Source organism: Nycticebus coucang, chromosome 23, assembly GCF_027406575.1.
Source record: "Nycticebus coucang isolate mNycCou1 chromosome 23, mNycCou1.pri, whole genome shotgun sequence".
NCBI classification, from domain to species: Eukaryota; Metazoa; Chordata; class Mammalia; order Primates; family Lorisidae; genus Nycticebus; species Nycticebus coucang.
In genome coordinates, this window is record NC_069802.1 from 35,883,168 (window position 1) to 35,896,546 (window position 13,379).

A 13,379-nucleotide genomic window follows, 5' to 3' on the forward strand; every position below is an offset into this window, starting at 1 on the left:
GGCCAGCAGGTCACACTCTCCAGGACTCCACACCAGGAGGGAGTTCTCAGAATCACCACACAGGCTGAAGCTGAGAATTCAGGATGAGACGGAAAGCTCTGAGAGTCTCAGTCTCAACCCCCCTGCAAGGTTCAGGTGGAACCATAATTTTTCTGCCCTGGCACAGCTGTGAGTTCCCTTAAGTAAGGGACTGAATTTCATGCTTCTCCATAAATCTCCAGCACGGACACAGCAGAAAGTACCCAATAAATACTGGTTCAGGTGGCACCTGTGGCTCAAAGGAGCAGGGTGCCGGCCCCATATACCGGAGGTGGCGGGTTCAAAGCCAGCCCAGGGCCAAATCCTAGAAAAATAAATAAATAAATACTGGTTCAATGGAACTGATGGGGCTGTGGGGAGAGGGAAAGTCTTTTGAGCGTCTTGTTTTGTTTTGTTTTCATTTTTCCTGAGGGGTGTGAGCCTCCCAGGATCCTTAAACAAGGCCCATAAGAGAAAATCATCAAGACCGGCTCATCAAAGTATCAGTAAGCTTATGTCCCCGCAAACATAACATCAAAGAAAGTGACACAATTTTCCATTGCCCTAAAAGCATTCCAGCACTCAGCAGGCTCTAAGAACTTGAACAAGGGGACCACTTCAAGCCTGCAATATTGCAATTTTTGTAGCACTGATGTGTGTAATTTGGGCCAAAGTTTGACACAGGATCAGAAATAAAAGAAACATATTGTCCATCATTGTTTGTCCAACACAACAAATGGGCTATAAGATACTTTTATGGGATTGCATCCGCATACACACTTTACCTGACTCAACCAGGCAAGCGTCTTCTGGAATATCCCCATCCAGACAGGGCCAGATCTGCATTAGAAGTCATAGACGCAATGCCTGGAGCCTAAGGTGCTTGAGGCTCTCAGAATCAGAAGTAAATAAATTTTAGGTTAAGAAAGATATTTAAATAAGGAAGAAAATACATACATCTTTATACTAATGCAGCCATGGCATATAATTTTACTATATGTATGTGTGAAGAAAATGGACTGTAAAGGCAAAAATCGCAAATGTAACTCCACTGACACAGTTTGGATATTTGTTCCATCCAAATGTGGTGTTGCAATCTGACCCCAGGGTTGCAGGTAGGGGCTAATGGGGGGTGTTTGGATCATGGGGGCAGATCCCTCACGAATGTCTTGGTGACAGGCTCGTGGTGATGAGTGAGTTTTTGCTCTATTTGTTCCTAAGAAACTGATTATTAAGAAGAGCCTGGCACACCCTCCCTTGCTTCCTTCTGGCACTATGTGATTCTGGCACCCTCTTGCTTTCCTCCATGAGTAGAAGCTCCCTGAGGCTGTCCCCAGCAGCAGGTGCGGAGTCATGCTTCCATACAGCCTGCAGAACCAGGAGCCAAATACAGCTCTTTTCCTCATAAACTGCCCAGGTGTTCCCAAATAGGCTAAGATGTCTACCCTGTTACCACACCTCCCAAGAGTAAATCTGTTGTCGTAAAGGAGACAAAAATCCTGTTTTCAGAAAAATAAAATCAAATACTCCATTCATCATAGATGGGTGGATTGTTTTTGCACCCAGAGTCGGGGGTTGGGACCAGCTGGAAGGGGAGGCAGGTGGTGAGTGAGTTGAGTTGGAATCCATCAGGCTTCTTGGTGTTTTCTGCTCCTGACCCTGAATTCCCCTCTTGCTAACAGACTGCTCTGGCTAATTAGCAAATCAAAAGGAAGAGAACTGACTCTAGACCTCACACAATCAAATTAGAGGAGTTATTTGAGGATATTATTTTCACACAGTGCAATCAAGTTCTCTTTGTTTTGGTCAAAAGAGTGAAAATTATCTTTCAAACTCAACGCCCTTCCTTCCTTCTACCCAACTGGCTCTAAGGATACCACTGTTTCCTATCCGCGCTCATCAGCTTGGTACATGATCTTTTTCTAGAAGACGGGAACGCACAATTAAACAATACCCATCAAGCTTCCCATACAACAGGGACCTTTTCAAAATGCACTTGACTTTCCAGGTGATTCAGCAGAAAGAGCCATTAGTGAACTATCTAAATCAAGACTTGGAAGGTTTATTAAAATTGGATTTTTAACCTGATCCCAATTTCCTGTGCTTGTAAAGAATCCCGCTGGACTCCTTAATATTCATGCCATTAACCTGAAAGATTCAAATGGCCATTAAGGGAGGGGAGGCTGTATAGGGCGGCCCAACAGACAGGAGTTCAGATAAAAGCCCAGTGAGTCAGGCAGGTGAGATAGTGTGGACCCTGGGCATCTTCGGAAGCAACTCTCTTTCTTTCTCTTTCCTCCTCTTGCTTCTCCTTATTTCCCCTTTCCTATCACATATTTGATAGAAAAGAGAACAATAATATTAAAAAAAAAAAAAAACATCAAATGTAAGCCAACCATTCAGTCCCATAGCTCTGGACTAGGAGTCTGGTTTTTACTGGAAGGGCAGCTCCCCTGCACAGACCACTCCCGCCTCTGGTGCTCTAATGAATTCCTACACTTACCATCTCCCAGACTGGGTAAGAGCTTGGGAGTCATGATGGGAGACCTCATCCTCCCACTTACTAGAATGTCGCCCTGAGCTAGTTGCTTAGCTTCTCTAAACCTCAGTTAAAAACGAACAGAAGGTGAGGCTCGCGTACATCATTCTGCACAGAACCTGCCGTGTACGCCTTGGTTCTACCTTCCTTAGTTTTATTGCCTCATATCTGAATGTGGACCAGACTCACAGGTCAGTGGCTTTTGCCCACTCCTTGAGCCATTAACTTCTACAGAAAACAGTTACAATTTAACTGATGCCAGTGAGTTTCTGGACAGGTGAGCTACAGGTGGGAATCTCCTTTCTGCTTGAGCTAAGACTTAGTGCTCTCTTAGGGGACTGAAGATGTCTGAACTCTCCATCCCTCCCTCAGTAACTGGCACATTCTAGTTACTCCACAGAGACTCTGATCTCTCACAATATTAGCAGCACCGAGATCATCAACTAAAACTCTCTCATTTTCCAATGGTTGACACAGAGGAGGAGAGTCCTGGGCCACACACCTAGGAGTGACATCCGTGTTCCACTGTGTCTCCAGAGAGCCTCCATGTGTCTGCCTAGAGCAGCATTCCTTAACCTTTTTTATCTCACAGCACACTTGAATCTATAGTTAAACTTCCTTGGCACACTTAAATTATGTTGATTTAAAAAAAAGAGCAAAAGAATATGCTTACTGTGCTTTGAACTTCGTTAGAAAATAATTTAATTAATGATCTTCAAATTTTTTCTGGGAACACCTAAGACCATCTCATGGCACACAGGTTGAAAATCACTGGCCCATAGCTTAGAAAGGGCTGCATGTCTGGCCTAAACCCTGACTCCTTGAGTGAAGCTCAATTTACAAAGGTTTTTGTTTGTTTGTTTTTGAGAGCATAGTATGTTTCAGATACCGTGAAAAGTTCTGTGGAAAGGTAATTCAATGGCAGTACCCATGCTCAAGGCATTACTAACATAGCAGGGAGGCCCCTCCGTAGATATTTTCAAGGCAATGTTTGTGTCTGATAGACAAGCCGAGGGCTGGTGCTGCCAACGCATGTGAGCATCTGGGTAGGAAGGTTAACTCTCGATCAAGAGACTTCAGGAAGAGCCATTTAGAAAAGGTGGCGAATATCTAGGCAAACAAAATTTCCAGTTGATACTTTTATTTATCTGAGCATGGGAACATCAATTACTGATCAATGAATGATTCCTGGTATTTAAAAAGACACAAGAAAAACTAAAATGCCTGTTCTGGAATTCTTGTGTAGGCCTGTAGTCATCGCCTGCAAATGGAAGCTTCTAAGGGAGACTGAGGCTGGCGCCTGGGGCTCCAGTTTCTTTAGGGTCCCGTGCTGGGGGACTGAGCAGGTCAGGAACCTGAGTTAGCAGGCAGGCTGCAATAGAATGTTGCTAAGCCCCTGAGCTGTGAAATTCATACCATGGACACCAAACACTTTGAACTCTCTAGGAAAAGTAAGATACCAACTCAGAGCCTCCACATCTACTCCCTGTTCTGAAGGACTCGCGCTGGGCGCTACGCGAGATTGCTGGCAGAAGCTTAAAAACATCCCCAGTTGGCGGGGCTTTATCTGAGACTTCCATTAGACCCACAGCCTCATACAAGATCACACACAGCTTCATAAAATAAGAGGGAAAAGCACTTACATTAAGTGTAAAGTAAGTTTAAATGCTAAGGCTTTTCAAAGCAGGACTGTAAGAGACTCTTAAAAATTCATATTTTTCACCTAAAATAGGCATGCCAACTGTGGTCTGACTCAAAGAAGCTGAGGTCATTCAGCTCCTAAAATCTTATTTTCCATAAGCACATTGGGTTAGGTCTCAGCTTCCAAGATGCTTCTGACTTTAAAGCCAGAAAATACTGGACATTGCTTTCCTTTCTAAAAGGGTTGCGGGGAATCTTTGCGTTAAGGGCCCAACTTCTTACAGAAGCTTTCCCTTCGAATACTTTTAAATTTTAAAAAGTTAATGAAATTTTTTTTTTTTTTTTTTGTGGTTTTTGGCCGGGGCTGGGTTTGAACCCGCCACCTCCGGCATATGGGACCGGCGCCCTACTCCTTGAGCCACAGGTGCCACCCAATGAAATGTTTTTTAAACATAAATCACAAATTCCTGTAGGAGATGGTATTCTAATAGACCTTCCGTATCTTAAATAGAGAAGAGACTCCCATGGAAGAATTCGAATGAAATGTTTTTTGAACATAAATCACAAATTCGAATTCTTCATGTGAGTCTCTTCTCTATTTAAGATACGGAAGGTCTATTAGAATACCATCTCCTACAGGAAGTTAATTCCATGCGCTTTTGGCCTTTTTATTTTGGTGTGGTGTTTGTTGACCCGCCTTTGAGGGCAATTTGCTTCAGCGCAGGTAAGGAGAGAAACGCTTGCTCCTCGAAATCTGCAGTCTCCGGAGGGGGTCGGGGGGCGCACAAACCTCCCGGCTCCCGGCCGGGGCGCGCAGGGGGATGCCGCTGTGCTTCCGAGTTGACGTTTGCCGCCCGCGCACCCCGCGCAAGCAGAGCCGAGTCCCCGCGCACTCCAGCGACCCGCGTCCGCTCCCAGACGCGAAACCCAAGCAGAGGGCGTGTTCATGGCCACAGCGCTCTCTCGGCAGCCGGCTCCCGGCGCGGATCCCAGGCCAGGCCGCCGCTCGCATCCCAGCCCGGCTGCAGAGCGGGTTCCAGAGATGGCTCGGTCCGCTTCCCGGGCGGCACCGGGAGCGCGGGCTTCTAAGGTGGGCTTCTAAGCTGCCGGGAAGGGACGCACCTGGGAGGAGCGCAGGTCCCCCGGGCTGTGCGCAGATGAGGAGTGGAGCGGGGGGAGCGCAGGCTCCCCCCGAGCAGGGCTGGAAGAGCAGACGGTGCGGCCCTGATTTGCAGCGACGGCGGATTCAGCGACCCAACCGCCTGCCCTCCTGGCAGCTCTGGTTCCGCCCCTTGTACTGAAACCCGAGGAGCCGCCTCACCGGGTGGGCGGGACCGACTTCTCCAGCACCCGCCGCCGAAGCCTGGGCCAGGCCCGGCCGGCCTGCGCCAGGTGGTGGAGCGCAGGGAGGAGCGCGGGGAGGAGCGCAGGGAGGAGCGCGGGGAGGAGCGGCCAGCACCTGGCCGGCCGGACTCGGGCAGCACCGGGGCCACGCGGGCAGCAGTGGGCGCTCGCGATCCTCCTCTGCCTCGCGCGCTCTCCCTCAGGGCTCGGCCTCCCTGGTCCCCTCCTCCGGCTCCAGCTCCTCCCCCTGCTCCTCCCCTCCCCCGGACTGAGCACCCAGACGCCTGCCTGCAAGGTCCTCGGCGCGCTGGCATTCGCGAGCCGCCGCCGCCGCCGGGTCTAAGTGGGCTCGCGCCCCTTGCCGGCCTGTCCACCCCAAGGCGTCCTGAAACTCGTCCCACCCCCCGCGGGTGCTCGGCAGTGCTGCCCATGGCCCAGGCCGAGAACCTATTTAGGGCGCCCGACTGGCTGGACGGTGGCGAGGCTCAGGTGAGTTCGGCGTGTGCGGGGCCGGGGCGCAGGCTGGGGAGTGGCGGGGCGCCGCGCGGCTGCGGCGACTTCACCTGCTTCCCGGACCCGGAGCAAGTGCAGAGCCGAGGGTGAGTCGGGCTGGAGCAGGTGGCGCGGCTGCGAGGGAACCAGGAAGGAGAGACCGGGGTTTTCCCATCCTCCTCCCCTCCTGCTCTAGCACCTCGGATGTGGAAGTCTCCAGGGACTGCTTGGTCTCTGAGGACAGGGCCCTGGATTTCTGGCTCTTGATGGGTGACATTTCCCCCTCTAGCGGAGTCTGGAGGTTGGCAGCTCCTGCAGCGCCCGCAGCTTGGAGCCGGGACGGAGCGGGCAGCCGGAGCGCAGCGCGCTCTGCTCGGCGGAGCCCGGGTACCACCCGACCGGAACTGGGTCGGGGATGCAGCCCGCAAAAATTAACTTGGCCGAGGGAGTGTCCGGGCTGGAAAGCCTTGGTCCTGTTTGACTTTGCATTTGGTTGGAAGAGGGAGGAGATCGGACATTTCCCGAGGGGCGAGGGTGCTCTCAGGGAGAGATGGAGATGACAGCCCAGACACTAAGTAGCCTTCTTTCCAAATGCAGCGCCTGATTTTTCATATTACTTTTTACTTCATTATTTTTTCTTCTCGGTTTCTATTTCGGGCACCCTGGAGAGTGACACCCAATGGGGGTGAAGGGAGACGCGGGGCGCGAACCCGCGGCGGGAGCGCGTATCCCCCAGCTCTCAAAGAGGAGCTTCCTCGCTGGGCCCGCCCGCTCCAGGTGCGCTGTCCCGGCCCGGCGGCAGCCGGCGCGCTGCTGCCCTTCTGGCCGCATGCTGTCCCGGGAACCGCAGGGCCGGCTTTGAGAGCTGAACCTGGGGTGCGGCGGATGAGGAGGTGGAGACCCGGGAGCGAAAGCCGGGGAGCCGGCGCAGGGTGTGGGCTGTGCTGGGATGGGCAGTCATTCGCCCGCGCGGTGGGTCTGCCGTCTCGCCCCTCCACGGGGACGGCGTCCGCGCTTCCTCGTGCCCCTGAGGGGCGGGGGACCTCTTGGGGCCAGGGCTGCCCCTGCCTCTCTGCCCCCCACTTTGCAGAGCCAGTCGTATCCCCGCCTTGCCTTGCGCGAGTCTCGCCCCTCCCCTTCTCCCAGCGTTATCTCGGGCTATTTTTATCCATGACATGTGCCAAGACGCTTTTGGGGGGATTCTGGGGAGACGTCTTTGGGCTGAGCTCCCAGAAGCCGTCTCTTGCTAGCAGGCAGCAGCCCCCAGGAGAACAGAGTGGGCCAGAAATCAAGGCACCGCTCCTTCTCCCGCAGCCGAGCTCTGGGGGTAACCCTGCCACCACCGCCGGGCTGAGCCCCCCGGCACTCGCCCCCGGAACCGGTCCCCAGACGAAAGCCCACGCGCCCGGGGCTGGGCGCTCCGCGGATGCTTCTGTTTCATCCGCGCTTTCTCGCTTTGCAGCCAAATCTCACCTTGTTTTGTCGAAATGCAATTACCGGCTTCCACCCAAGGGTTAATCCCAGGAATTACATTTTAGGAAAAAAAAAAAAAAAGAGGAAGAGATAACCCAACTTCTGCCTCCTAGCATTTTTAAAGCTCATCCTTTGGCGTCCAGCATTTTTTTTTTCTTTCTGCTTTCCGGGTAAGGTGGGTTAAGATTGGGTGCAATTAGAATACGCCTCACCTACCGAAATTTCAGAAGATGAACGCTGCAGCTGCAAATCCCGCCTGCCCTTCCCTTTGCATTTCCAGGGCTTAGATTCTCCCCACAGAATTGCAGGAATAACATATTGAAATGGGCCATTGTGTTACATAAGGTTTCTCCAGGGCTAGGCAGAGAAAGATCAGCTTCTAAAGGAGCCTGCCCGCTTGGGTTCGTGCATCTCCCTGTCGGCCGAGTTTGACTGGGACGGACAACTTCATGACTAAGCACTCCTAAATGGAAGCGTTCATTACGACCCACCGTGCAGGGTGAAGCTCCCTTCGCAGGCTTGCTGGCTCTGTGGCTCCAGGCGCTGGTTCTGCCAGAAAGCTGCAGGGTTTGCACACTGTAGCTTTAAGATGGGAGATTTTTGTTCTGGGAAGCTAGTGGCAAAGTGGAACTCTGAACTCGCACATGGAAGCCTGGAAAAGCCAGGGCCTTTTGACTGTCCTGTTGGAATACCTAGTCTGAGGCCTCAAGTATCTGCCCCCACACGCGCTGAGCTGGGGCTTGTGTATTCACTGTCAAAAGAACACATTGTTTTATTCGAAAAGTCCGAGAGCTCTCTAAAGGGCAAAGCGTCACCGAAGTTTTTCTTGCCTTAAATTAACATTTGATGTTGACCGGGGAAGGGGCTAGAAAGATGGGCTAGCAGGTAATTGCTTAACGGGTGCACACTGGGACATGGCCCACTGTGAACAGTCCTCGCCTGGAGTCCTGAGTCAGGTGCCTTCTCCATAGGCTGGATTTGGAGCCAGGGGCCATCAGGGCTGGACGTTCTCATGCACCTGGCCTTGCACCTGAAGTGCTGAAATACCAGGTCCTGGATAGCTACACGGGGGTGGTCTATGCCAGGGTCACTGGGTGAGACACAGCTGGGGCAGAGAGTGGAAACTTCCTCCCCACTCCATGGGAAGTGGAGCAACTCCCTGCTATTGCTGAAGGCGGTAATGTGCTGGCTTTTTCCTTTCAGTGGGTTGTTACCTTCCTCCCTCAGCCCGGCTACTTGACCCGGCACTTTTGGTGGAGGCTTTTTCTTCCGGGGACGGCTGGAGAACGCTAGGTGGACGTGAAGCCAACTTCTTGCCTCACGACCTTAGGCAAACTGTTTATCCTTCCTGAGCCTCAGATTCTTCCTCGATAAACTCGTGATGGGAGGATTTTTATGAGAAAGTGATAAAAGCATATGAAAAGCATCCTGATGATTATAAAAAACACTTGTGGAATTGTGCAGAGTTATTTAATTTGCCCTTCTTGCATTTGTATGTCCATTTTGATGTTCTTTTTAAGAGTGGTTTCAGTATGTCAGAGTAAATTATATATACGGATGTTAAATGGGGGAGTGGATTCCACAAATTGTCCAGTCTCCTTACCACCACCCACCTGATTTCTAAGTACCAGGGCTCACTGCTTCTCAGAATGATTAATCAGAGCCTTAGGGATCAGAGTTAATTTTGGAGCATTTTTTTTTCTTTTTAACTTAATGCATGTTATATGTCTAAAGAAGATCTGTTTGGAGGTAGGGCCCTGATGTTGATTAATTTACAAAGGGAAAAAAGTCATAGATGGGTAAATCAGTTTGGGAAAAATAAACACAAGACCAATTTCACAAAATGACCTGACTCTCCCTCATCTAAATCCATCATTAGCACAAAGCACTGGGTCCTTGTTGCCTTTCAGGTGTTGTTTAGAATTTGTCCCCAGAACCTAGCTCAGTGTCTGGCACTAACAGACGGTCAACACTCGGTACCTCGGTACACTCAACAAGTGAGTGAAGAATAGGACTGATTCACAGCCTCCCTGGAGAGCAGACGGCATCATTTCTGTCTTAGAGATGTGGAATCTGCAGTTCAGAACACTTAACTACTTAGGTTTCTAAAAGCACAAAGGACGCGGGTTGGGGTTCAGGGGGCCTGTTCTCATTCCACTCTGCTGTCCTGTTTGTGGTACCCTCTTTCTCCACCTCCACTTAATTTCTCATTAAGTGGCTGGGAAGTATCCAGCAAGAAAATACCCTCTAATATAGAAAGCACCACCCTCCCCTGAGAGGGGGTGTGTATGTGTGTGTATGTCCTTAAACGTATCTCCCAATCTGCCAGCCCTGAACTAGGGCTTAGTGGAATGATCCCACCCAGACCTAGAGTCCTGTGGGGCTGGCTGCAGGGCCCAGGGTCAGTTGCATGTTTATTCACCATCTTGAGGCATGAATCAAACATCGACGTCCCAGGGTGTGGTCCCAGCACTGCCAAGATGTTCCCTGGCACCTAGTTTCCCTTCATTTCTTCTTTTTCAATACTGGTTTTTAAGCTTCTCACTGGTTCCTAGGGGCTACCCATCCTCTTCAAGCAAATCCCTTTTCTCCCTGAGTTAACCAGAACTGTAACCAGGGGCTCCCTGCCTCTCACAGGCCCAAGCATGAGGCCTTCTCAGCTTCCTGTGCCCAGGAGGAGTTAAGTCTGTAGCTTTTATGGGTTGTTAGAGTATTATCTTCTGGGCTGTAGTTTGTCAATAGTTATGTGCTACTACGGATGTCTAGAGAAATGAATGCACTATTCCTCCAAGGAGCAGTCTGAACGTAACAGAACGAGGATAGTGGGCACTTTTTTTTTTTTTCTGTATTATGTGCTTTTTGGTAGTTTTCCAGCAGGGGTCGCAAACTCAAAGGTCTTCAGCAGCTGAGAGAGTAACCGGCTGAGTGAAGCAAGCCTTGGGCCTGGGGCCTGAGTAAGGAAGGAGGTGGTTACAGGCCAGGCCCCCCGCAGGGCTACAGGTGGGACCTGAGCCCGGATCTTGCCAGGTCTCGTTTCTCATTTCAAGATAGACTGCATTCACAGTTTAACGTGGAATCTACTCTCTTACAGGCCAGCAGCGTTTGCAGTATTTCTGAACAGCCCCATGTGGGCCAAAGCGAACTCGTCTGTAGGCAGGCCTCACATGGGCGGTGCAGACCTCCCATTTATAGCCTTTGGTTTCCAGGGACAGAAGGGAGATTCGATTGGAGTATGAGGTTCAGGAAAATCAGTTACCCAGAACATCGAGGTGAGAGTGTGGCCGGCGTGTAGTATAGATGGTGCTCTAGTGACATACCCTTCCCACTTACAGCGAGCTGGGGATTTCCTTCTCCCTGTCTCTGTGGAAAGTGACAAGGGTCACATTTACTTCTTTAACACATGTTTACTGAGTTCCAACCTTGTACCAAGTATTGTTCTGCTCCCTGCTGACACTGAGGGGAGTAAAGCAGACGGAAAGAATGGTCCTTGAGCTTATCTTCCAGTGGAGGAGACAGACGATTTCAAGATAGATAATCAGAGTCTCTCTCAGTTAGATAGAAAGGACAAGCTGACACATCAGGGCCGGCGATAGGAAGTGTCGGGGACTGGGCTGGAGAGACTTAGGCCAGTAGCCAGAGGCCTGCACTTCTGCACTTTCGTCTCTGGCTCAACAAAACCAAAGTCAAGCATCTGTGTTTGACATTCAAGACTTTTCCACGTGGAAGTCTGGACCCTTGATTATATTCTGGGAATTGCATTCATCAGTGAATCTCTGATATCAGGCTATCCTCTCATTTTTAATGCAAATGACTCTTGACCACATCCCAGGACTTGCATTAGGGTTGGGATACATTGGTGAGCAAGACCATTCAAGAGCCAGTCCTCAAGGGAATTTCGCCAGCACAGAGGACACTGGTCCGAGACCACCAATGACTAGCTAGCAGCAGTGACAGGCAGTGTGTGGAGGCCTGTGACGCTCTGATGGTCAGAATGCCGACCTTCAGCACCTGTTAGCTGAGTATCGATTACAAGTAAAGACACAACTTTACTCCATGCCTTTCAATTCACATTAAATCTGACTCCTGTCATCAGTGGAGATTTTGGGGGGGTGAGAGGAGGGTGAGCTTTTAATATTTTTAAATCTGGCAATGGCTTTTCTTATTACAAAATTTCACTATGAAAATAAAATATAAACACTTTTTAAAAGTGTCTAGGATGGAATGTGCTGTGACCTTGGAGGCTAGGGTACGTCCTCTCCCAAATCTGACCCAGCCTTTGATGTTGCCTGCTGGGCTGGGCGGGCAGAAGATGAAGAAATAGTTCTTGTTCCTGGTGAACTTACAGGTTAGCGTGGGAGCCAGACAAGTTCGCAAGCCTCTGTCTCGTTAGGCAGACCATCCCGAGAATATTCCCCTCTCGGCATCCTATTCAAATGTCTTTCTTTCATTGCAGTAATTTTGTCAGTTACGTAATCGTGTAGAAAATACGAATCTCTGGAGTCATCTAGTTACTTCATTGGCTGACTCTCTCCCTCCCTCCACCTCCCACACCAGGATATTCGCTCCCCGAGCGCAGGGGCCTGGAGGTTTATGTTGCTCCAGTTTCCAGAACGGTGTGTCTAGTTCCAGAGAAGAACAGTCAGCATTTCTGTCTGAGGGAATTAGGGAAGGCTTCATAGAGAGAGAGAGAGAAATATTTCAGAGAAGAGAGAGACATGGAGAGAAAAGGCAGAGAATTGCAGGATGAAGTCTGCATGTGTGTCGCCCTCACACCCCCGCTGAGAACGCGTCTGTCAATTTGAGGGCTTCGCAGTGTGGCCAGTCTGGCCTGCGTGCCCGGCACCTTGACACAGCCCCTTTGCTGAGTGGGTCCTGGGCTGCTCCTGCAAAGGCTCTGTGGCATGAAGAGAGCAGTGGCCCTCGCTCCTTACTTCCACAAATGCAATACTATCCACCGTCTTCTTTATCTCCTGGCCCTGCTTCTGCAAGGGTAGGCAGGGTGGGGGGTGGGGGAGAGGCTCTCACTGCCCTCATTCTACATTTAAGAAACTGAGGTACAGAAGTGAAACAAACTTTTCTTAGACCCCGAGAGCAAAAGGGACAAACTCTGGTCATGATTCTCTCCCCGCAGCGAACAAATCATTCAAGGTGGAGATTTGTTAAATCCCTGGAGGACAGAGTTACCACATTTTCTATAAGTAAGGAAATACATGCAGATTTCAAACGCTCACATCTCTTTTTATCCCTCAAGAACTTCCATTTCAGCATTTTACCTCTTGTCAAATTTCCCCTGGAATCCCTGCAGATGAGGCACAGGCACCCTGTAATAGGTTGTTTTATGTAAATGTCTTCACTCTTTAGTTCAGAAGAGTAAATCAAAGTTCTCTATCAGCAGTTAAAATACAGCGGGAAAAAGGTGATTGCAGACGCAGCTGAAATGAAAGGCTTGCCTAGCTGTGCTCAGAAAAATAAATACTCGTGCGGCAGAGAGGGCCAGTGGGCTGAGAGCCTCCTCTAGAGATCGGCTTGCCTTTGCCTTAAATTACTTCTCCAGCCAGCTTTTTCCCAGTGTCCAGGTTGGGAAAGGGTGTGGGAGGGGGGGAGAACATCAGTTATAGATTTCTGGGATTAGATTTTGCAGTTATTCTTGTGCAGAAAGAACACAACTTAGGAATCACGTCTGTTGGAATTTCTGGCCTACTCCTTACTGATGGTGTCACCCAAAGAAAGAGACAATTTTTCTGGGCCTCTGTTTTCTCAATTCTAAATGAGGATTAAAGAAAATTGCCCATATAAAGTACCTGGCATGATATCAGTGAAAGTTATGGAGAGTTGCCAGATTGAGCAATAAAAACCCAGGGCACCCAGTTCA

General features: G+C 50.2%; 1 protein-coding gene and 1 pseudogene across 2 annotated transcripts in view; both read left to right on the forward strand.

The window, feature by feature from the left end:
- Positions 1 to 5,890: 5,890 nt before the first annotated feature.
- HS3ST1 (heparan sulfate-glucosamine 3-sulfotransferase 1) overlaps positions 5,891 to 13,379 on the forward strand; it is a 28,831-nt gene continuing 21,342 nt past the window's right edge. Inside the window, exon 1 of one of the 2 annotated variants that reach the window (XM_053578096.1) lies at positions 5,891 to 6,031. The gene's annotated coding sequence lies outside the window, so the exon portion shown is untranslated. Of the gene's footprint in view, positions 6,142 to 13,379 lie in introns of both variants that reach the window. The other variant, XM_053578097.1, reaches the window with a different exon arrangement.
- Positions 6,149 to 8,130, forward strand: LOC128576084 (uncharacterized; annotated as a pseudogene).